This window comes from Sitodiplosis mosellana, unplaced genomic scaffold (genome assembly GCF_009176505.1).
Source record: "Sitodiplosis mosellana isolate CC-2019 unplaced genomic scaffold, AAFC_SMos_1.0 Smas_scaffold_6197, whole genome shotgun sequence".
Classification (NCBI taxonomy): Eukaryota; Metazoa; Arthropoda; class Insecta; order Diptera; family Cecidomyiidae; genus Sitodiplosis; species Sitodiplosis mosellana.
The window spans coordinates 5,275,415-5,302,331 of NW_022601438.1; the positions used below are offsets into that span (position 1 = coordinate 5,275,415).

General features: G+C 36.5%; 1 protein-coding gene across 5 annotated transcripts in view; it reads right to left on the reverse strand.

Annotated features, from left to right (window-relative positions):
• The window catches only part of LOC129577192 (uncharacterized), a 172,805-nt gene that overhangs the window by 28,404 nt on the left and 117,484 nt on the right, over nt 1-26,917 (reverse strand). Inside the window, exon 1 of one of the 5 annotated variants that reach the window (XM_055463811.1) lies at nt 11,346-12,222. The exons of 3 other annotated variants lie outside the window; for them this stretch is intronic. The gene's annotated coding sequence lies outside the window, so the exon portion shown is untranslated. Of the gene's footprint in view, nt 1-11,345; nt 12,223-26,917 lie in introns of those variants that run through there. One more of the 5 variants, XM_055463810.1, reaches the window with a different exon arrangement.

Consider the following 26,917-nt stretch of genomic DNA (forward strand, 5'->3'; position numbering starts at 1 on the left):
ATGTATAAAAACAAAATTCTTCTGATTACCACACATTATGTATACGCGATAGAAATCGACTTCAGCGTCGATTATTCGTTTGTTTCCACTCTAACCGTAAAACGCCATTAAGAAATTACATATCGAAAAATCGAAACGAGCGAGATTCGGCGGTGGCGACTGCTCTCTCTCTCTCTCTCGGTACAAAGTTGCATTAGTCGTTTTGTGATCTGTGAATTTCGGTGTAAATGTTCGATGTGTGTGTGTGTGTGTGTGTGATGAGGCGGAAGATAACTTGAAACGATTTAATGAACTATCATTGTTTGATTGACTCGATAATGATTCACTTGGAATGGATGGAGGCAAGAAAAAAATAATAATAATTAGAGAGAAAAACGAAATACATTCGAATTGAACTTGATGATATCAAATGGATGAGATCGACATCATTGGCGGCTTTCAATTGATTTATAGCATCAATTTCTGAGCTTTAAATGGATGTTTAAACACCGGCGTAGTTGAACGAATGAAAAAAAAAAAAAAAAAAAACGTTTGGAGATTTTTTTCAACTGAACTCTTGTTATATATTGACCGGGGGCCGGGTTGTAATCGCCAAAAGACATATGCCCAAATAAATGGCTACCCGAAACGTATTGAACGTTTTTTTCTTCTTCGTTGAAATAATTCTTGCGAAATATCTAGACCTTAAACCAAAATGGATACCAATTTAATTGATCGTTAGAAGAAAAAAAGTTTCGAAAGATGAAGAAGCAAAGCTGTCGAACACTTTATGAAAATTATTCGGACTTTATGTTTGTTGAACGAGGTACAGATGATGAGAGAATGATAACTTGAAATCACCCAATAACGGATTCGGCTCTTATCGAAATAGTAAACATCAGATTCATTCAAATCTCAACGATGGACTGTGTGATCTTATCACAAATGCATCGGTGAGGTGACATAGACATTTTAAAATTGATGAAGCCAACACACACGTTTGCTTCATTGTTGTTTCTCGTTCCGCTTCATAACGATTAGCAGCTTTTAGAACACTTGATTAGTTATCCAAGTCACGAATTATCTTGGCGTGTACGTTCGTTTTGCCGTGTTCACTTCAATTTAAGCACATTAAGAAATTTACGGACAATTTAATTTTACTTCAAATGAACCATAAATTTGGGCTTCGGTTTATCTACAGAGCATTTTCGACTAAAGTTGAGTGCCAGCATTTTAGATTGAACTCAGGTTTAAATAAGCTTATTTTGGATCTTCAGTTTTTTCTCCCGATAAATAAGAATATGGTTGTACTTAAACGCTGTGAATGGAACCAAAAACTAGGTTTGGCTTCGAACTAAATTATCAATCCCATTTGATATTGCTTCTGCACAGACATAATATACTTGGGTATATATGCCGCAACAGAATGCAGAGAACTCAATTCCTGACAAAATGCAATAACAACTCACCACTTCATCTCTTTGAAAAGAGAAAATGTTCTTTCTCTCTCTCTCTCTCTCTCTCTCTCTCTCTCTCTCTCACAACACACAAAAACGAAATCAATACAGTGGTGACCACTACAAACATTGTGAATATGATATTTATCGAATTGAGTACTTCGTTTTTCGTTTTCTGAGCCTATTTCATCTGTATAATTTGATACATATGGTTATATGTGGGCATTGAGTAAAATATTTCAGTTATAAAAGCGTTTGAGCGCTTTTTATAAAATCGAACAAAAATCATTGCCAATAAATTGCTCGTTGCGTTTACTTTTTTGTTACATGCTTTAAATCCAATTTACTGGATATTGAAAGGGAATCGTAGCTGCTGCAATAGTTTTTTTTTGGAGAAACGCAATTGCCACCATTAATTTTCGATGTAAAAAACTTTGAAACGAAATTCTAAGCGCTGATTAAAAATTTCGAGGGTTTTTTTTTTTGCTGTAAAATACCATTCAAAGCAACTTGGCAACGGTCTTTTTTTTCTCTCTGTTTTTCATACTTAACCGTCGCAATTTTTTTTCTGCTCGTTTCGTCCATTTTCCGCAATTATTTGATCCCTATTTATGCGGTGCAGAGTGCTCCATTCGTTCTCGTGATACGGTCTCAAGTGCTTAAGTGTATATTGAAATGCGACGAACGTGAATGCGGTTTTCGGAAATTGACATCGCAAATAAGCCGGGATTTAGTTGTGTAAAGTGTTGGGATGATGCAATCAATTGGATGCTTTTGCAACGAGAGAAGCTCTTCGAAGAGCATTTATCCAAACCCGTAATCAATGTGGTTTGAAATGCACAAAAAAAGATTGCCATAAAATAAACAGCAAACGGGTGTGTGTGTTGGTGCAGTTTTCTACACGTGCTGTACTTTGTTGTGATAGCACCGAATCAATCGAAATAATAAGGTAAAAACGGCGTGTTCGGCAATTTCAAATGTTGTGTGTGTGTCTCGGTCCTTTGCACAAGTGTGTGCTTTCATTTAAATTCAATAAAGAGTTCTTTGAAGAAGAAAAAAACATACACGACTGTATAAATAGCCACACGATTTTAATGGGAAGTGCATTTTATACGCTGTGCTCTAATTAATTCTATTTTCTTGTCCGTTGCACAATCATTTGGAGAATGTCCAACAAATTGTTATGCCAAGGTACAAAATCCTCGAATATTCTTCGGTATCATGATGTGATGAGAGAGCACATGTGAAGTGGATATTCACACTCATCTGCAAAATAGTGAGAGGAGAGAGACAGAATAGTCCCGATGTGGAGACGGGCGAACGCCAAGGATTCAACTCTTACAGTAGGTACCGTAAAGTATACTTTAATACATCCATGGACACAACATTTTCAACTGATGTTGCTGCTGCAGCTGAAATCAGCCGAAGCACTTTATTTATTTTAAATTGAAAATTGTCGCTTGCTACATGAAGAAGAGGGAGAGAGAGAGAGCAACATCGATGATCACATTTACCGATTAGCGAATAATTAACGACAGTCTCTTTAATTTATAGTAACTCTCAAGATATCTGTAAATTGATTTTAAAAAAATCTATTTTTTTCCTGTTGAAACTATTCCCATTTCTTTTTTCGAATAATACGAAGAGTTTCTTCTTCAACCTAATTTACTATGACAGCTAAATTTTTAGAACAAATCAAATTCTGTATTGTTAATTTTGCTAACCATCGTGTAAAATTTGCTCAAACTACTAATGAATGGTAAAATTTTAAAGAGAAAGATAAAATGTCGAAATTTCGTCTTGACATTTAGTTGAAACGCTTTTGTTCAGCCGGAATTTCAGCTAAACCCTTTAAAACTCCATTTAACATAACATATTACCGCTTCATGTGAGTGTTCTTGTTCATCTCATTAGATCATTATGTGACCTTCTTTTCCTGTCATGTTTCCTTTTCATTGTGCGACCGACATGCCGTCGCCTCTTCCTAAACCAGCTTCTTCTTTTTTTTCCATGCTAAAAACATTTCTTTTTTATAGCTTAATAGCTATAGCGAGCAAAATCTTAATTAGGCAATGACAGCGACGCGCAAAACCGAGTTGGCGAAACAATATGATGCATGCATAATGAGTGAATGTCGAATAACGGTTTGTTCATCTCTCGCACGATGTCCCACAGCATAAACACCGTTTGTCATTGACATTGTAACATTTTGTCGCATTGAATTTTTGATAGATAATTGGTATATGTGTCCAAAATTAAACTGCCACAACTCTCGTATTTATGTGTGAACTGAATGTGGGGGAAAAAGAAGAAGAAAAAACAGAACATAATTCGAATTTCCATCGGGGCTCATCAAACATGAAATAGTCAACAGCCAATGGGTACGAATAATGCATGGCATTTAGCAAATTGAATTTGCAAAATGTATATTCGTGTACCGAGAGCAAGAAGAGGGACAAAGTGAATGAAAAAATTACATGCATAATCGAGATGTGCTTGCGACGAGCTAATAAAATGTGTTTCATCATGTGCTGTTGTTAATTTCCATTGGTTACACATCTAGTATCAAAGGCAAGAGAGTAGAAGTCCACTTGTAAGAGGTGCCTGAGCGACGACGCGTGATGGCAGATGTTGAATTCAATGGATAAAATGACTGTGTGTCTGAAAAACGTTTATCATTGTGCTCAACAGTAGACAACACTAATTATAAAAATGTGCTTTTACTCAAATAGTTGTTCGTGCCTTCTGTATTTATTTCTTCGTTGTTGTTGTTGTTGTTGTTGTTGTTGTTGCTGCGACTGCGGCTCCGCACAACACCCATGTTATTGTTATCATTTTATTTCGTTGCAATTTGCATTCGTATATGGTGTGTTTGAATATTTGCGATGTGTCGATTATAACCAAATTGAGCGCGCGAGCCTTCCGAATCGATATTCGACTCCATTGTATTACACTACTTTTTTTTCTCGTTCAACAACAAAATAAGACTGTCCACATGAAAGACGAAGGAAGAAAAAGAGGACAGCAAGAGAGCAAGAGCGAGATAGTAGATAGATAGAACTTCACACTGATTCTTGCTGGGGACAATGGTATCTCTGGCCGTGTTTGCGGATATGCAAGTGTGTGCCTATTATTTTAATCAGTTAATTTATTATCATTTCATTGGATTGTTGGGAAGAGCATTTTTTTTCCTTCTATCTAGCAGTGCACGTACCAACAACATACTACCGCACATTATTTTTTATTTCATTCTTGTTTCTTTCGTTTTGCTTTGCTCTAGAAAACGGGACGACTAACAATATTCCCGATAATCGCTGCCAATTATTCTTTTGATGCGCGCTCTCTATCTCTCCCCGTCTTACCTCATTTCATTCTTTTTCACTTGCGCAAATACATATTCGCCATAGCGATACGTGTGTATATTTATGTAGTGCCGTGTGCACACACATGACCGCCACGATATAATTTCATCATCGACGTGTATTCGCATCTCAGCAGCTCAGATCTCATATTCTAATACACATTCGGCGAATCGAAGCGATCGCAACAAAATCTTCAGTGGTTTTTTTTTCTTCTCTCTCTCTCTTTTATCTTATGAACCTATATTGAATGCTATGTCGTTTCATTAATGCGTATAACATCTAATTTTCCACCGCATCATCTCGTCAAACGGGAGCTTCAATATTTTTGAGCTCTCCACTCAGAAATTAACTGTTTATTTCTACGCTTTTTTTCATATAGCAGCAGGAAAAGAAACAGCAGCAGCAGAATTTTATCTACTACAAAAAAAAAACGCAATTACGTAACCCAAGCACGATGTGTGTGTGTATGTGTTTGAACTATATTATGTAATTATAATTCTATTATATTAACTGTTTTGGATTTCTGAAAACTTGGAAATTGGAATATTTTGCAAATTGGAAGGTATTTAATTAAATGAATTGATTTTTTTTCCTTCACGAGCCGCATTTCACTCTGAAGAGAACATGTCATGAGTTGAAGAAAGAAAACAGCTATGGCATATGAATACATTGAAAATGTTGATTAAAAAAAGCCCCATACAGTTCAAATACATTGCGACAGCGTTCCGGGACTCATACAGAGAAAGTGAAGAAGCCATAATAAGCAAAAAGTATTCAATGCTTCAATTTTGATTGGGAGAGATGTGGAATCGGGTTGAATAAATGAACTTGAACTTCTCTGACATTTTCTTCACTTTTCTTTTGATTGTTCTCGATTTCTCTTTATGTGTGTGTGTTTGTGCTCGCCTCGCCTCGCCTCGCCACGCCACAACAACATAAAAACCACTGTGATTCTCCGTGATGTTGTCTTATGTTACATAAATTGCGCTTGTACACCGCAAACCATCTCATCCGTTTGGCCGAGCAAATTAATAACCACGCGCTTGCCGCACAGTATTACATACATGATTCCGAAATTCGTGTTCCCATCATCATTTGCAGTCTTTTAATTTGGTGTAATTAAACAAAAAGAGGCGGCAGTAAAAGTTTTTGATGCCAATACTTGGTGCTTTTATTTTTCTTTGTCGGAATGCGCAGCATGTGGTGAATGTTCTAACATTTCAAAATTTAATAATAATTGAACAAGAGATCATGGAAAAAAAAGACCATGAAACTTAAAAATGGAATATGTCAAATGTTACACAACCCGATTGACGCATAAATCAAGCATTTCAGAATACAGAATTTGAATAAATAAAAAAAAAACAGAACCGAAGAGAGAGATAGAGAGAGAAAACGCACAGCAATAATCGACAAAATACAAACAGTACGCTTTATAAGATTTACATTGTTGCGATTCAATCGCAGTCGCGATTGTTTCCTGCATGAGATCGACCGAACGCTTGAAGAAGACAGGTAGATGAACGTGCACGTTGTGTGTATTTGACATGTAAATTCAACATCACAAGTTCAACACACGAACGAAAGAAAAAACAAATTATGAATATGAAAATAATGAAAAGAAACAAAAGTACAGAAAGAAAAAAAAAACCCATCTGAATCTATTTTAAATCGTCGGCCACGAAACTATTGTACTTCTGGTCTTATAGAGTGAGTTGCGTTTGTGTGTATACTGTGTTGTTGGTTTGTTTTGTTTTATTTTATTTTTTCTTCTTCTTTCGTTTTGGCTAAGAAGAGCTCAATGACCAGGCGTTGTATATTCAAACGTGAATACAAAATGAATGATGAGAATGCTTTTCGATGACAACGCAATGCTGCTTTTATAGCGGTTGCTTACCTAGCGCATCTCTCTGTGTGTCTTTTTCGCTATTTCGCTCCCTCACTCGGCTCACTCTCGGTTCACTCTCTTGCCTTCGTACTGTCAAACGCTTCGTTCTTCTTTTTTTTTTCTCAAATCATCTATCTTTTTTCTTATTCTTTGGGCTTTTTTCATATTATTCTTCTTGTTCGCTTGTCCGTCGCGAGTTGAATTCTCTTGCTCTCACTCAGCGGATGGTGAGTTCATACTCAAATATGTTTTCATTCGATCAAACAAACAGACTAGAATCTTGCTTCAAAAATCAAATATGCAGACATTTTCATTTGTTTGCTCTGTGGCTTTGTTATTCGCTTCTTCTTTTTTCATTCTATGCTCAGCACAACTTCTTTCTTTCTCTCCCTCCCTCTCTCTCTCTCTGTATTTTGTGTGTGTTCTATCGCACAATTTTTCGTTCATTAATTTCAAATCCAGTGTATATATGGGTATCTCGGTAGAGAAATTGGCGGATTGGTGTACATCGACGACATGGCGGGCAAAATTCTCTCTCTTTCTCTCTTTCTCTCTCTGCCATCTTATAGCCCTGACATGATGCCATGTCATCGCAATATCATGGGAAAAATAACGATTTATTTGATCGTCATGATATTCTTTTCGCGAGCGCAGAGATAGATGGAGATTTTCTTCTATATGCCTGATGCCATCCTGCCTGTCGTCTCCCGCTTTAAAATGCACCATTCATTCGATTTTCGGTTCATTTGCCACCTGAACAGATGCGATGTGCCAAATGAATGTGACTTTATCAATCACCATTGCACACTGCATGCACACACACAGCATGCGCGATTATTTGTTTTCATTTACGGTGCTCCTTTTCATTTCATCGAATCGCAATGCTATTTATTTTTGCTATTAGTTGGTGTACTGTGCAGACATTCCGTTATTAAACAATTTTTTTTTGCTCTCTCTCTCTCTCTCTCTCTCTCTCTCTCTCTCTCTCTCTCTCTCTTTCTCTCTCTCTCTTTCTCTCTCTTTCTCTCTCTCTCTCTCTTTCTCTCTCTCTCTCTTTCTCTCTCTCTCCCTCTCATTTCTCAGTTTTATTTATACAAAAACTGAGTCATATAAGACGGGGAGAGAGGAAGAGAGAGAGAGAGAGAAAGACACCGGCACCTGTCTGTCACTTACTCTCTGCCGAGTTCATTATTCTTTCGTTAAATGGCACTGAACGTGTACTTGTTTGCGCCATATACCATAATGATGTGTCTGCGAATGTGTCAGATATGGAAAAAAAGGCAACAGCGAATGAAGAAGAAGATGGCACCAACAGGACGCATTTCGCGTGTATGATTTTTGAATTAAACAATAATTATTAAATGCAATGAAGCACCTTTTAGGTGCAGTCATAACAAAGTGAAATTGTCTGATTACGATGATGATGACGACGACGATGAAGATGGTGATGATGATTCAGTTTCTTTTTGCATAAACAATTTGCATTGTGTTTGCGTCAAGAATTGAAATGAATGTTTTAAGCAGTTGGTACTCAATTAATATTCACTAATAAAATGATCAAGCGAAACTGTTCATGGTTCAATTTTAAAAGAAATGATGCAACGGTAACGGTGAAATTCTAGCGCAAATTGAAAATTCACTACATTTTTCATTATTAGTTGAAGGAGCCACAGGTAACAAAATTGTTTTTTCAACACAAATAAAGTATATTTTGACGAAGCCGAAGGGAATGTGTGCGAAAGGTTGAGATGAATCAACAGTGATTTTTCATTCGAATGAATGTAAAAATGTATAAGAAATGCGAAAACAAAATTGGTTTTGACATCGAAAACCTCGTATCAAAAAACCGTTGCCAAACTGTGTTTTGGAAAGCATGCGTTATTTTTTTTTTTCTCTCTCTCTCTCTCTTAAATGAATTTCGTGTACCAAGCATAGAAATGATTAAATCTGATGTCTTAATCAGGAAATAAACATCTGTACGACGGAACAACATAGAGAAAAACTAATTTTGATATGCGAGATATTTTTTTTTTTTGAAGAAAAAGTTGAAGAAGAAAACGAAAAGAAGAGTGTACACAACGTTAAATAATCAGCAATTGTGACTGACAACGCATCCAAAGTAGCTGCAAGGGCCAATGTAAAAAAAAATTCACATTTCAACATTCAATGGGAAAAAGAAAAAAACCAAACCAACCGAGTTGAGTGCTTTACTTTTTTTTCTGTTCGGATTACCGTAAAAGAGACAATGATTAGATTACAGTGTGCATTGGAAGTGTAATTTGGTTGCTGTTCTGTGTTGCCTTTTTTGTATTCGATGTGAATATCAACAGTTAATCGCCTATGACATGTGCAAAACGCGCCCATGTATGTGAAAACCTGTCACACATGTGTTACAAGCCCCATACACCAAGTTTTTACTTTCTAATTTGTGTGCCGCTTTTTTTCTTTCTCTCTCTCTCTCTCTCTCTCGCTCTCTCTCTCTCTGTCGCTTTTTTTCAGCATATCTGTTGCACGCGAATAATGAATTCGCATTCAATTTGTTTGTCTTTATTTGTTTTTAGTTTTCGTTCAAAGCGACGAAAGTCATTTAACAAGTGACAAAAATGGATTTGTTTTGTGTTTTTTTTATTCTAAAAAAAAACAACGAATGCCATGCCTTTGAAATCGTACAAAATCAAGATCACACCAAGATTAAGCAAAGAAGTACGTCGTCATCGTGCAATGAAATCGATTCGAATCGAAATGAAATGAAGTTTTTTTTTGTTGTTTCATGAAAATGACAACAGCACGCAAATAAGCAAATACGAAACAACAGCGCGTAGATATATTTTAGATATATTTTCAAAACAATGAATGGCAAAACATGAGTGCTGTTGTTTTTTCTACAGCTTTTTTGAACTTGTGTCGCTAGAGAAAGCACGAATTGACAGATTAGCATTTATTTATTGTGTGTGCTCTTTCTATACTTTGGTTGTTGTTGTTATTGTTGTTCGTGTCGATGCTGCTCTATTCTTCCATTGTGTTGATTTTTGGTGACAAAAATATGACGTCGATTTATTTCAACAAAAACAACAAAAAAACCACTGGCAATCACTCATACATGCCGACAAAAGTGTACACACTCGCTTTCTCTCTCTCTCTCTCTCTCTCTCTCTCTCTCTCTCTCTCTCTCTGGATCATATGAATAGGCAAATTTACATATTTGACACTTTTCCCAAAGTTCGATTTTCATTCATTCTTTCATATTTTTTTGTTCATACTCGTCTTTGTCGGAAATGCCGCCACAAGTATTTCGACCAAGACATCTAAATTGCCAAAGTTCTTGAATCGCATTCGGCGTGTTGATAAATTCCGAGATTCCAAAATGAAAGCGAACACAATGGATGATTGGTTAATCATATTCGATTGAGCTATTACCACAGCAAAAATATTTCACACACAGGCACTGTTCAGTGTTCATGATCCAAAGGAAATAAACAAAAAAAGACCGAACGATTCAAGTTCAAACCAAAGAAAGAAAGAACACTTCAAAACGCAAAACATTGTGTGGTTTTTTTTTATTTCTGAAGAAGAACAAAACCTATTTACAGAAAGACAAAAAAAAACTCACACACACACACACACGGGCACACAGCAAGCAAACAGCATAAGTCATAGAAAGTAATAAAATGAATGCAAAACAAATATACATAATAATAGAAACAATGAAGGTTGAAATGAAATTAGAACAACTTTCAACGATATTGGCAGCTGTTTGCTTTTGTACACACTCACACATATGGCTTGGAGCGTAAGTGCACCATTTGACACAATTTGGCATAATTCTTGGTTTTTGTGTTCGCTTTTTTTTTCGAAATTCATTTGACGTTTCACTTTCCAATCAACGGGACATGGGATCTGATTAGGTGTGCGCTATGGGCACGCATTGAACCAATATCGTGTCACTCTCTCACTCACTTCCAATATCATTGATTTAGAGAGATTGCATTTATTAGACGGATCGATTACGGTCGGAAAGCATTAAGTCGTTCAGTTCACTTGAACTTCGCGATTGAACTACATCCACATGTAATGTACACAAAAATAATTATTCGTTTTTATTTTTTTTGTTGCTTTATTTATTTTGTATCTGTACGGTGTAATTAAAAAAAAAGATACTTCGAAAATACAGCTCCGTACAACATAGAGCAATAAAACCGTATCGAGAGCATAAGAAAGAACAATTTCATTTTTTTTTTTCGTTCGTTCGTTCATTCCGTCGTACACCAGAGCCACAAAAGAAAGGAAATTCGAGTTTATCGTTGCAAAGCCTGTAATTAACCGGTAGTGGTACATTTCCTATCTGGGTTATGATTTTCGTTTTTTTTAATAAAATTTTTGTGTGTTTTTTTTCATTCGTTTGTTTATTTCTGTTGAAAAATGCACATTCCAACCAAAAAAAAAACAACTGTCAACTTATATAAAATATACGAACAAAAAAAGAACTTGTCAACTTTTGGTTCATACTCTGGCGATTATTCGAGTGTAGCACAAGTGCAACAAAAAAAAGCGCACAGTCAAAGATAAGAGTCCCACTGAAGTCGATTAAAGCGGATAAAAGTCGTTGTTTGTGTACAATTTGAAAATTGTTGTTGTGGATTTTTTTTATAAAGAACATACCAGAATTTTTGCAAATTTGTCTACATTCCATCGAAGTTTTTCGCGATTATTTTGGCATAATTTTTTTTTATTTCAATTTTTGATCAGTTTAACTTTTTTTCTGATTTCACAATTTTTCAGTTTGACCAAAAAAAAGACAACTTCTGCACAAAGCACAAACAAATTTACTTAACACTCATTCTCTTCGAATGCATCACAATACTTTACAACTTATCGACAGCATTTTATTGGCTCATATTAGGCCGAAAAATTCATAAACAAAATTTTGATATCTTTTTTGTGAGGTCGAATAAAACGCATCTTGTTTCTATCGAAAGAGATCGCAGAACGTTACATTGCGATAAAATCAATTTTTCCTAGTCTTTTTTTTTATATTCGAATCTCAATCATTTTATTACTCATCACTTGAACACTCAAAATGTAATCAAATCGGCGTGCGAGACATATTTCACCATCGTATCCAAAATGATCCGCGGAAACAAAAAAAAAACAACAAAAACTAAAATCCACCGTTATTTTGAATTCATGAACGTTTTACAAAATGGCCAATCAGTAAGAATCAACAATCACTTAACGTGAACAAAAACAACAACTGTACAAAAAACAGCAAACAAAATAAATACGGAATTACTGTTTGTTTTCGTCACTACTTAAAAAAAAAAACACAACAAAAAACTAACTTGAAATTTTGAGGTGGTAAAATTCCGAAAATGTACACCGTTTTTCGGTTGCATTCTTTCACCCGAGTGTCCAAAGGCAAGTCTTTTGAGTTTGCAAGTTGAATTGAAATTCTGTATATTTGTGTTTATTGTCAGCCGAGAGAGGCCGACCGAGTGTTGGTTGCGCGCGTTGAACGTTGAACGTATAACGACCGACTGATTTGCTTCGAGTAAAGCATGTAGCATGGAACCGTGTCTCTCTGTTATGGTGATGTTTTGATGCCGTTGCTCTGTTACTGCTGCTGCTGCTTCTGGTATGATTCTCTTGATGTCGCTGTCGCTATCGTTTGGTATGCTTTGGTTGCGGATTTCACGTTTGCACATTGTATTAAGCTGAACCAAGCTGTGCGCGCTTGGTCCCAACAACAACAACGTACACACACACCATGTGTGAATGACAAAGAAACGCAACAATGTACCGAGACGCGCTTTTACCATCGCAAAATCAAATCATGTGCGCGCGTACGAGAACCGTCCGCGATGAAAGATAGACGGCGACAACGACGACAAAAAAAAATCATCAACAAGAATAGCAACAACCAACCAACAACAACAACAAAATTAGAATGATATATGATAAGCTATGCGTTGGGTGCTGTTCCAATGAAAAAAAAATGAACAGATCATCGGCGATGGGACATATGAAATAATAATATTTTCCGAATACACAAATTTCGGTTAGCTTGCAAAGTGATATTTATTCGTGATTCAATTTATCAATATCGATGCTCACAGGCATCATACATTTCTTCAGAAAGTGGATACATTTCAACTGTGCAATTCAATTATGCATACGGTGCCTATAGTGCAAATACAATATAATATTCAATTAATGCGTATGAGAGCTGAGCTTCAAATCTCATATCCGTACTTCAGCCACACTTTAATTCGGAACTTTTAGCTTATGCACTGTCACTGTGAATAAACCTTTGAAGCTTGTTGGACGACAAGTGTAATTACTATCTGTGATTGCAATCAGAGTAGCTCGATCAATTTTGATATAGACATGACTCGAATTGTGTTTTAGATGTGATCCGTCACCGATATATATGAGAAGTTTGATAAATTGCTTCGAGACAGGATCGAACAACGCCAGGCCATATCCCGAATGGGCGTTTATGTATGTATACTCCAGTTTATAGAATCCTTCAGTCAAAAAAATGCCATTTGCATCCCGACCGAAAAATTTATTTCCTGATAAATGGATTGGGTTCGATATTTTCCAATTATTAATCGGTGGAGAATAATTCGGAAATTTTTTGTCTTTATGCCCTTCAGCAGAAGCGCTCTTAGGTGCTACCTCATCACTTTCTTTACTAGATGGATAAGAGCGAGCCGTCACCTCACGACTCTTATCCGTCACCTCACCACTCTCGTTACCAGACTTGCTCTTATCCGTCATCACATCATTCTTTATACTAGGCGCGCTCCCAGCCGTTATCCCGTATTTTGTATCACTTTTTTTCTCGGCCGCATCAATACTTTCATCTATCTCTTCAATTTTCACTCGCTTCCCAAGCATTGCGCTTAACTTATGTTCTAAGTCAACCAGCAATTCTTCCTTGCTCACAGTTATTTTACTTCCGTCGTATTGACTCATAATTTTGTTAGTTTTTTACACTTTAACCACATAAAACTTGAATTGATTACTCAATCGAAGGTCTGCTCGTACACTATTTAAACTGGGTCCTGTTTCAGTAAAGTGATCTTTATTCATGATTTCAAGTGGTTATATATCAATGTCGGCGCTGATAAGCATCATACGTTTCAATAGGAATTGGACAAATTTCAATTGTACATACGGTGTCTATTGGGCAAATACAATATTCAATTAGCAAAATTGCATGCTTCATTATAACTTCATTTCCACGTATGCCATATTTCATTTCCGCACTGCCCATTCAATTAATTTCATTCTTATCGTGAATTCTCGTTTCAAACATAACTGGACGAACGATAGTCTACAATCCATCGAAGTTGTTCTCGATTATTTTCGCATAATTTTTTTTTTTATATTTCAATATTTCGTCAGTTTAAACCACTTTTTTTGATTTCACAATTTTTAATTTGACCAAAAAAACCAACTCCTGCACAAAAAACAAACAAACTAAACCATGAACGATGCTGATAGGGTTCATACATTTCATTAGAAATTGGGCAAATTTCAATTGTACATACGGTGTCTATTGGGTAAATACAATATTCAATCAGCAAAAATGCATGCTTCATTATAACTTCATTTCCACGTAGGCCATATTTCATTTCTTCACTGCCCATTTAACTAATTTCTAATTATTTCAATCTTATCGTGAAATTCCAACATTTCCTCATTTCGAAACATAACTGTACATCGTGTCGACGGTGACATTCGATGCGTTCCTCTAGTTTAGCTGTTGGATCTTTTTTTTTTTCAATACAAAAATGCTAATGGAAATGAATCATTGCTCATCAGCCGTCGCCAGATTTTCGCTTCGTGCATATGTAGTAATAACAAAACAACGACAAAAAAACAAAATTAACATCGACAGCAACACTTGAGTAATTGTTAAAACATGCGTGCAATTTTCCGTTGGAACATTTGATTAATTTATTTGCATAATTCATCATCATTTGCTCATAATTAATGTGCGTCTATTTATAATTGAATGATCAGTGGAAAGCTTTCGTTTAAAACAATGTGCATGACGCATAGTCTGTATGTGTACACAAAAAAATACACAGAGCGGCTCAGCATCTAGTTCAGCACATTTAGACGGCTACAAAAAGAAAATAAACACTTATGTAAACTAGTGAATATCTATATCTATGGAATACCGAAAATCCATGAAATCATCGGTCGCATATTTGTTTGTTTTCGTCAGCTAATCACACGTACGCATTCTTGTATTGAATGAATCGTACTGAAAATTCATTCGATTCCTCTGTGTCTTGCAATGGCGATTGTCTAGACACAATTTTCAATTCCGATCGGCTGATTATGAACAAGCTGTGAATTTTCTGCGCATTGATCATAATATTATTCACCTTCAGATTAGACGTGCTTGGGATTGTTCAGTTGTTGGGTGGCTTTCACAGAAGTTTAAACGCATATTTCATTCGAACTCATTTACATTTACATTGCTCAGTATATTTTTGTTTTTGGCTTCATTTGACGAAAATCGAACGAAAATAGTGTTTTTTCCATACACGAATGGGATCTAATACCAAGTTTACTCAGAGGTCAATCGGATTCACGGCTTAGTCATGCCATTTAAATGGAGGTGGTAATAGTCGACTGAATTTGTGACAATGCATGAATAAGCCGTAATATACTCACTGCTCTTCCAGCAGCTCAGCTGATCGTTTTGAACTGACCTTTTGTTTTTTTTTTTTACGCGATTCTATCGCATAGAATTTTTTTCTTCTTCGGGTGATTTCTTAAAATCATTTTTTCGAATGAAAAAAAAAAAAAAAACGCCGTATACAATTGTATGTGCGTTCAAGCACATTTGCTATGTAATGAATGGCCATCAAACAATTCTAAGTGTGTGTATCTTTTTTTCCTGCGCTTTGTTTTGACATAACACCAAACATTTAAAGCGATTAGACAAAAGACTATATTTCCGATATGTTCCGGGGCCGGGGTTTTTGATGCGCAATCTGTAGACTGAAACGACGCACGGTGCGACATATGGATGACATCAATATGGGTATGTGACTGTGATATGGGATTACAATTCAAATCATTCGGTATGCAAATTTTTGCGCTTGACTCGAGAGTGTGAATTAATATGAAACGCTCTCAAGCAACCAGTATTTACGTCGACAACCGGCGTTATAGATGAAGTGTCTGTCTGTGTGTGTGTGCGAGCGCGCATGGAAGATTTTATCGAGTTCACTTTTCACATTTGAATGCAACAAGGGGAATACGCGCGGCGATAACGCACTACAATCGAACAAAATACTATAAGTAGTCGAGGGAGCGAGAGAGAGATGAAAAAAGACCAGGCAAATAAAAGTAAAATATAAATTATTACTTAGAAGAACATAGAAGACGGCAAAATACTGCGCACTTGTTGTTGATGATTTTATACGGTTAGATACAGCTAGAGAGAGAGGAAGAGAGTGTGAGGCATAGAGATTGGAGATGGTTAACGGGAATTCATTTTCTAATGAAGTCGCAAGAAGCAACAAGAACAGGTGTATTTCGCATTTGTGCTCTTCATCGTGTTAAAATATCTTTTTACGTAGTCCATTTGTTATTGATTGTGTGAGCAGTAAAACAGCGAAGAAGAAGAATTAGAAAAAAAACAGAACAGCAGCAGCAGCGACGACGACGACGATGACGACGGCACATACTCGCTCGCCGATGGTGGTCACGTACAAAAGCAACTAGTTTTGTTCTGTTTACGTGTTTTGTTTGTTTGTGCAAGTATTTGAACAGCGTTCAGTGATTACAGCCCAAACGAGACCAAAGTAAATTAATTGATAAACTTAAAGCGAGAAAAAAATCAGCATCAACAGCAGGTAAGATGCTCCAATCCATGACTACCTAGGTAAGAACCTAGAACACGAACGAAAAAAAAGCACTCTCCCAAACACGGGAAGCATTTCGGTAAGATTTGTCCCATCATAACAGTATATGTACATGAAAATAAATGTCATCCATGTCTCTGGGTCGTTCGATAGTGACCTCTGCTGCACCACTGCAAGATGATGGCAGAAGGGCGTCTGCACGATCATGCCAGCGGTTGTGTGTCTCGAAATATGTAGCAAGTATCAAGTGTGGTGTGTATTTGGTGGTCTTGTGCAGCCCGTTATTTTCGATGCGGCGCATTATGAAGCCAGTAGCCGGCATCTACGTTCTAATTTCCAATGTATCCATGGCATTATGATATGTACGTTTATCTTATTACTTGTACTCACATTGATATAGATATATTACGATATGGCATGCAAACCAATTGCGTCGCAGCAGTCTATTTGCTACAGCATGGCATTTTAATATTGAATCATTCTCTCTCTCTCTCTCCCTCGGTTGTCTCATCATTTTGCTTGTCTAACATATTTTTGATTTATTCGCTTTTGACAAATGTCTTTTGTTCTAACGCAGACAAACCACGAGAAGTCACAGTAATCAGATAAACAGCCCAAACATGAAAATAATAAAGTTTTTTTTTTGTTTCTATCTCTCGTACTTGAATGTATAGAAATAAAATCATCGAAGTAAAAGCATGTCAAGATGACACTAAAAGTGACCATCGGATGTATAAATACTTCACGAGCCTAGACTCTAAATTTGTTTGTGTATGTTGCTTTCTCATCATTTGCCTCGATCAACGTTATCGTTTTTGTCGTCGTTGTCGTTACAGTCTACCCATTATATCATGCATGCAATCGTTCTTTTAACGGTGGTATCCGAAACGAAGTCCACACCACCAATCAACATTGAATGACAATGACATTGTTTTTATTTGCGTTTTGCATGCAATCGCTATCAAACATGACCACGACTCAAATATGTCATCTATACGTGGAGTGAAACAAAACGAAAGAGAGATAGAACAGAAGAAAATATTTGTGTTGTCTGTATATAAATACGACGACGACGACGACGACGACGACGATGATGATGATGATGATGATGATGATGATGATGCGCATAACAACACCATAGGACAAAAATGAACAAAAACGCTGATGTAAGCAAAATGACTGAAAAAAACACATACACGCATTGTTGATGTGTAGCAGCCAGTGTTTGTGTTCATATGTTGTTCTTTTTTCCCTCTTCAAATTGTTCATAATAAAATCCAAGAGATATAAGTTATTTATAACTATTTTGTAATAAGAAGGCGGCCGACCATTTGGGCAGAGCGCAGAGTCACTGCATATTTCGGGCGAAGCCACACAATTTTTGACATGAACAACGAAAGAGAGTCTGTGTCTCTCAATTTGAGAGAAAGAAGACATTTCCATACAACCTCAAGTATTTTGTGTGCCTAATTTAATAAGCTTTTGGGTGAACGAATTCCGATTTTAATGAAAGAAAATATTTTCAAATATAATAAAAAATTCCGAACGGATCGTCGTCGAGGAAAGATATAAAATTTAAAACTTGCTCTTGATTTTAAGTGCAATGACACTTTGTGCATGGCTCATTTGGTTTCGTATATCTTTGTTAATCGTACATTTTCAGAGGTATATAGTGCGGTATCAAAGCATACGCAAGGATTTTACGACCATACCACCGAAATGTGATGCTCACCTTTGTCTCTAACTCTCTCTCTCTCTCTTACTCATTCGCTGTGCGCATACCACAGCCATCAAATGGTGGAAAACTAATGAAGCGATTTGATTGCAAAAACATGTCTCTTTCTTGAGAATTCGCAGAAGCGCTTCTTCGGAATATTTTTATGCCTTTATGCGAACTGTTTTCTGAACACACACACACATACACACACCGTTCTATTGACGCCTTTTTCGGTCACTTTGATACTTTAATTTACTCACATGATATTCGCGCTAAGAACACAATTTAAATTCGAGCAAACTGACTCATACTGTAGTGGTGTTTTTGGACAACTAGGTTTGTTCTTTACTTGAATTGTCCGGATGAAGAGGAAAAAAGCGTCGTTATCAAAATTATGTTATAATTTTTGATTCCAGAGTTACAGTCTAAAGAGTTCTCACGAATTTAGAGCTTCACATTTGCCTATTTTAAGACGATTCATATTTCTTTCCTTTATCCCTCTCTCTCTCTCTCTCTTCCTCCCCTCTCTATCTCGTTCAAATCTCTTATTATCCGAGTCTGGAAATATTCGTGCATTTTATTAGGAAAATAATGATGAAGTAAAACAATTTTGTTGGATGACCATATTCTTTGTGGGCCTAAATTGCTTCAGACCAACGTGTTCTCCTCGGCTTTAATAGCTCTTTCGTGCAAACGAGCACCCATTCTAATATGCATGTGCTCCTCTCATTTATTTATTCACATACTTGTGAAAAAGCAGTCTTCTGTCTTCTGTTTGTCATGCAAACATAATCGATACAGTCGCCAAGTTGCTTTCACCATTTTAAAACTAAACTCATGTTCAACATGGATATATTTTTTCTTGCTTCTCATTGTGTTTATTCTAACCTTAGGTACCAGCCGAAAGAAAAACATCCAGCCAGCCAGCCAGCCAGCAAATCAAAGCCCAAGCTGACATGATTGCAAGAATATAATAGAGATATAGATTTTTTTTCCCTGTGTATACCATTCCATTTTCTCAGATGCAACATCCGTCGATTTTAATTATAAGATACTTCTTATTGTCACGATAGTAATAATTAATTGCAAATAATTACGTAAAAAAAGGAGCTATGATTTCTTTATGAAGGAAACAACAACAACAACGACAAAAAATTGAAAGCAATTGAAAGGTGAAAATGCTTCATCTATCGACAAAATGTTCTGGATCTAGTCATTTTTGCTGTACATAAGCAATTTCATAAAATTGATTCTCAAATGTTTAACATGCTTTTATTTTCATCTCCCTCTTTCTCTCTCTGTCTCACACACAGCGCGCGCGATTTGGTTTCTTGATACAATAGAATGTTACACATTGATGGTACAAAGCGAAGTATAAATAAGAAATGGCAAAAGAATCGCTCTTGTTGTTATCTTGGTGCACATGTTGTTATACATTCTTTTCCGTATAAAATCTTAAATAGTTGCTCTTAATACGCTCATATATATATAATTTTTTTCTCTTCTTTCAAATTGAGGTAATGAAACCAAGACACTTGCTGCACAACTGGCTTTTTCCATCTCGAGAGCTCATAAAATGAAAGCATTCATTTTTGCGAGTATGTGCTCCCGCTCACGCGTACACACAGCACGAGGAAATTCAGTGCCAGAGAGAAAACGGCCAATTCAAGATAGCCACACACTGCACGCTGCTAAACAAGCTTCTGTCTCGCGGCAATTCAAATGTATTACATAGTTGATTTGCGTTTTGAACGAAACGGGAAAAAAAGCGAAGCGTATAGAAAAATTGAAATTCGCCGTTGATGATTGTGTTGCAGACATTTTGCCACGAACTTTGAAAGTAAGTTGTTTGTCAGAAGTAACGAAATGTGGCTATTTTATTGAGATTTTCCATTTCTTCTAGTGTTTTGTGTGTTTGCATGGAATTTCTCGGCCAAGCAACGATTCACGTGCACACGGATGTGAATAGGCACATTTGGCGAGGCGTTAAAATCGTAAAGTGAAAACGAATCTCACACAACAGCCATAGAAGTTACCTATATTATTATTGATATCTAATGGCCCATAAATTGAGCGTGAACGATTACGATGGAGTGGGTTGTGGACAACACGGCCATAATGAAGATACGTCGTAGTAGAAGCAAAATTAATCGGGATTATTTGCATGATTTGTTATTGAAACTTTTTTTCATTTATACGCGCCATTCCGATGGTAATGACTGTTTTGAGCGACAGAGCGATAGATAAATTGACTCTCTGTCTCTGGAGTATGTTTTTTCTTCTTCTTCATTCCCAAACCGTCACAACAAATGCACAATAATAATACCAGTAATAATGCTGTGTATTGCAAGAGGAATAAACGGGGAATTGCGGCCGATCTAGCGATAAAAATAAGAACGGCTGTATTCAGAATCAAAATAATCGATGCCGATTAAATGGCACAATTAGGTTGTTCCAATTAAATATTCATCTAGCTCCGCATGCAAAAAAAAAAATGTTCAACTATTAAAATTAATGGAAGTTTATCGAAATGTTTCGCAATCAGAAGAGAAGGTTTTGGCTTGATGTAGAAACAACAACAATACACAATAAATGCGAGCGTACAAAAGGCATTGACGCGATATTTCTCCACAGTCATCATAAAATTCATCGTTGTCTTTGACCAAATAATTCTTGGGTGACATCGGTAAGTTACGCAGTGTATTTTCAACGAAGGACATCAACTTGAAGATGAACTTTATTTTTGCTGTTCATTTTTTTCGCCTCCGTTGCTGCTTCAATGAAATTCAACAAAAGAGGAAATGATTTTATAAATTTTCTCTCGTCTCTGTCGTTTTGTAATATGGTGACGACGACGGCGACGACGACGACGACGACGACGACGACGACGACGACGACGACGACGACGATGAAATAAAGAAGAGATCTTTACACAACGCAATGACATAATTGTTGAAGTGGAATTAAAGAGATAGTTTAACGCACGGTATTTATTCGCTCTTGTTGTTAATACTGTTCTTTTTCTCTACCACCCCCCCCCTATTCTTCTTCTTCTTCTTCTTCTTCTTCTTCTTCTTCTTCTTCTTCTTTTTGTGCTATTGGTGCGATGCGAACGATGTTGCCAACTGTTTCTGGCCGTGTGCATGATCCGCTATTACTGATGCGTGTTTCAGCAGATATTGTGTTTATATGTGTGTTTTGTGCGCGGTTCGCCCCGGCCCTATCGTATTAATTATCATCGTTTATATCGTGAGCAATTGTGAATCGACAACAAAATGTCATTGTATACGAATAATGAAACGACAACGAACATGCTACATACTCATACACACACACACACACACACACACACACTCAATTTAAGCTTCTTCATGCTGAATAAATGTGAACAAAACAGAAAAAAAAACGATAGCAACACATAACAAAAACAAATCAGACGAAAAACATCTCAAACCAACGAGATTTTGTTGTTCTGCTCGGCTTTGGAAGCAACGAGAAAGAGAGAGAGAGAGAGAGAGAGAGAGAGAGAGAGAAATATCGAAACGCACGATTTATGCAAAAATCTTGGAACACGATGAAATGCAGATATTGTTGCAGATAGCGATTATTATAAGCGAATGAACACAATGGCCAAAGTGAAGAAGAAAAGGAAACGGCAAAGCGAGAGAGAGAGAGAGAGAGAGAAACCATATGTACATACGGGAGAATCATCGTTTTTCCTGTAACTGATCGCGATCGAACGAGGTTTAAGATGACAGTAATTATATTGATATTTATTATTAATGTAGTGATGCGTATTGAAGAGACACACTCGATTCGATGCACTTGAATGAAATGGGATCCATTTGTGAACCCTTAAACCGATGTCCATCGCAAATTCCACAGAATATTATTACTGTGCTGCTTGTTCATTTCATTCTCACATTTTCAAGTAATTGAATAATGTTTCACTTTTCATCTGAATGTAGAATGTTTTACTTAACTACTGTTATTATTCCCTCTAATTTTTCAGTTAAACTCTTCCATCTCTCTGCCTCCTTCTCTCTCTCTCTCTCTCTCTCTCTCTCTGTCTCAAAGTTTTCATTTCAAATTTGACTCCGGCCGACTGTATTGCAGTCGTGTGGTAGAGAGACGGTGAATGAAAATGAGCATCGAGCTATTGTGTGCTTTAGCACATTGTATTCGAGAGTTGCTCGCACCTCGACCATCTTCTATTTGATGAAGTAAATATGCATAAACAGGAAATATCCATTGACCGTGAATATTAAATTGTGTAGAAAAGATTCTTTGTTTATATTATACATGTGTGCTTGTTCTTTTTCATCCACATCTTCTTTCAGTTCTACCTGCAAGTCGTCATCGCAGTGAGAATGGAAGCAGAAAAAAAGTCAAGTGCACACAGCACATTAAAGCATATTTAGGGAAACATGAACCGAGTGCTGTTGATATCTTTCTTAGCTTTCTGCTCTTGACTCTCTCGATGTGTGTGTGTTTTTCCACTTCTCCTCGTATTAAATCCGTATGAGATTCGTGATGTGCAGCACAATGTTTTCTTTTTATTCTCTTCTTACGATTAACATACTCGCACCGTGCATAGAATGAAAGAGAGAGAGAGAGAGAGAGAGAGAGAGAAAGAAACGATGGAGGAACATTACATCGAATGGGATGGGGACGGTGTACCGTGGCCTATCTTTACAAGGGCTATTAGAGAAGGATGGACCTTTGTGTGTACTGTTGATTGATATTGTGAGTGTTTTATGCAGATTAGACGTAATCAAATGTGTACATGGGTTGGATGGCTCTCTGGTAAAATACAAAATAAACTTAACCTGGACGTCCATCGGTCGGTATCATTATTACGGTTGCTTCAGTGATGAACCATCTCATTTTACCGTGAATAGTTGATCGTTATAATTACTGCATCAGAGAGGTTTTCTTTCTTTTATTCTGTCTTTCGTGCTTTTTTGTTGCGCTGCTTGCAGTTTCTCTAGTTCTGCAAACAGTTCGCCTGTCTGTTGCGCATGGTCGCATTATAGCCCTTATATGTAGTTCTGGAAATTGTTGTATTTTATGAATCCAATATCGATTCCAGAACAAAGTGTGTGTGTGTGTGTGTGTGTGTGTGTGTATGTGAAGATGCGATGAAAAAAAAACGGACTCACGAATATCATTCGATATATGTATAACTTGGGTCACGTTGATATCAATAATCGATGCGAAATCGAAATTCTTTATGATGATTTTTTTCTTTCGTTTTTCTTTCCTTCTTGCATACGAATATTAAAAAGATATTTGATGCTTCCAATTTCAGAACAAACGAAGATTTATCGCTGTTTGATAAAACATTTGCTATCGTCTCTCTCTCTCTCTCTCTCTCTCTCTCTCGCTTTCTTTCACTCTCTTAGGCAACCGTGTGTGCTTTTTTCGCTCGTTCCTTTGAATCCATTCGTATTGTGTCTCCAAGAATACAACATTTTTCACACTTCACGATGTTCAAATTGATAAAACGTTATGGATACATGTGTTTCTCGTGTACTTCAGTTAGTTCAACTGTCGATTGGATAGAAGAGCGGAACAAAAAAAAGAAGCGAAACGTGTTCAACTTTAAGTGGCATGATCAAATATCAAAATGCAGCTCATTTGCATCCGGAGAAAAAGAACGAGCAATTTTTGCATTGCAGTATTACAGTTGTAAAACACACAGAACGAGAAACAAAACGACAAGCGAATCGAAAATGTGTCATTTGCATGTATTGCCGTGGTAAAATATATCCGATGAGTACACACACACACACACACACTCGAAAGAAAAAGAAAAACCATTCTATTTTACGAATTGGGAGAATATTCCTCTGGAGTGCGATAAAGGATTAAATAGCACTATTTATGCAGATGCAAATCAAGCCACGAGCAAAACTCTCTCAATCGAACCAAAATCAAACGAAACGAAAAGAGAAAAAAAAATGATTTGAGAATATTGTGATCAAAGCGTGCGCTAACTCGCACATTAGATTACATTTGCAGATCGAAGAGAGAAATAGGCAGGGCGCATAATGTTTGCATGTTGCAGATTCACCAGATCATTAGACAACGACGATGACGAGAACGCCTTTGCTATTCAACCGATATTTAATGCGCACTATAATCTTAAGAATCGAATTTCATATCATTTTCTTAAGACTCTTGTCTTTTGCCATATATTTTTTCCGCAGTTTTTTTCTCTTCCTCTGTCGTTGTTGCTTTTGTTCATCGTTTGTTTATTTCGAAGAGCGAGACTAATCCAGGTGTAAATTGGATGCATTTCCATATTTAGTTAAAAGCGGATCGACTTTCTTTTATGTATATATTCTTTTTTCCGCAGGTCGGTCGTTCGTGCGATTCCATTAAATTCGAATAAATCAATGGTGTCTATAACATCTGCACGACTTGAATGTAATGCATGCAATTGCACCGGTATGACGCTAGCTTAAGCTAGCGGTGTGTCTACACGATTTTTTTGTTCTAATCGTTTTTTTTTTCAATTCTACTGACTCGTTGTATTTTTTTTATTCTTCTTCTTTTCCCAGAATGTGGTATGGTTTAGATGCTTTACAACTACTTTAAACAATTATTCATTAAGTTATTTGGTGGCACTTTTAGGTGTTCAATTTGGTTCATATGGCTTGGGAAGATTACATGGGCTGAGAAGTGTTGAATTTGCGTTTTGTTGCCTTACATTCTTTAGCTTTGGATTATACCTATTTGAAGTGCGTGAACCCATTATGCAGCACAGAAGCATCTGCCATAAAGTTAATGAGTTGAAGAAGAAATAAAGTTCATCAAGAAGTTCGCAACCACGAATTCGCTGCGCTACTATTTCATATTTAAAATATGTTTTTTATGTTATTTAACAAAAATTGCATTCTCATGACAATCAAATCAAATATAAGAGTTTGCGCTTACAACGAACTACCGACTAAGATGTATACAATGTTAAAAATGCACTAAAGAACTTGGAAAAAACACCCAGCAAAAATATTTGATACCGTTACGTTCTTTTTCTATCTCGATGGAAGAAAAAAAGATGAGAAAAAAACTCCATTGTAAATTTGTTGTCTGCTAAAAACTTTTCGAATTTTCGTTGCATAAATTTGGCAAAACTTTGCAAAATATGTTATCGATGTTGTGAAATATGTATGGCACCCTAACACTTGAACACACACACACACATCATCCGAAAACTTCAAGCGCACAGCTAATGCCGGAAGAGTAGGATTAAATCACAGCATTCATTCAGAACACTTGTTTCAACCATGGCTTCCGAAAAAAAGTAAGAAGAAGAAGAAGACGAAAATGTGAAACATTGCTGGCGAAACAAGAGATCGTTGCGAAAAAAAACAAAAGTGAATCAAAGTTTTAAAGTTGTATCCATCGGTAAGTTACAAGATATGTGTTTAATCTCGACTGAATAGATAAATTATTTGTGTTATAGTTATTCCGTTGAAGAACTTTTTTTCGGTTTATATGTAGATAAGTTAACATGATGTTGAAGAAAAAACCAAAAAAGCGAAGGATCCAATTAACATGCTATGTAGGACGATGAAAAATAGTTGAAAACATGGTGCTACACCGTGTATTAGACGGCAAAAATCGCCGACCGCACATTGTTATCCACCATAAACATTTTACTGATGTACTAATCGACATCGAAATGATGTATCGAAAATTGGAAACTCCATATTGAAAACTTATTCAATTAGAAAATTTTACGTGTCATGGATGTAGACGCGGTGTTGAAGAGTGGGCTTTTAACCAGACTCGTCCTTTTGATATTGCACCAGCCATGCCCATTTCTCTTTATACCGTGTTCCCTCATTAAGTTTTGCCGTGAAAAATCCAAAAACTTTTCACATTCAATGAAATGACTTTTGTGCGATTGTACTTAGTTCTTTTTTTCATTCGCTTTGCTTAACATCTTTTCCGTTCCGTCAGAGTGCGAATAGGGTTCGTCGGTGTGTGTTTTTTCTATCAGTTGCGAAAAAGATTATATTCATTTTTTTGTGTCTGTGTCGTTGATGTTGTAGTTGTAGTGTGTATGATTTTGCGCATCAAATGCATTCAATGTGCATGTTTGTGCATATTTAAAATGTTCGTTGTTACAGCGAAAAGTTGAAGTTTTTTTTCTGTCTTTCTCCTTTTTTCACAAAATAGTGAATGAAAAAGAAACTTTTATCCATCGCGTAGCAATGGTGCAGAAAGTTGTGTGAATCGATTTTTTTTTTCAGGTGAAAAAAGTGTAATTCCTTTGCTACATTGTCATAATCTGCCTATGTGTGAGTGTGTTTTCTGCACGTTCTTCAGAATCCAGTAGAATCGATGAACTGTGAGTTAAGCATTACTCGATGAGTACACAGGCCATTCAATTTCACTTCATTTCAAATGGTTTTCAAGGCATCCGCATACACACACACGAACAGGGAAGTTAGCATTCGATCACGTTGATTTGTTATACTTAATCCATCATTATGGGTTTGTAACATGAATTGAATGTGTTTGCACAAATTAGTGCTCTTGGAATGGGTTCTCATGCCACCGACACACACACACACACACACACACACACACACACACACACACACACA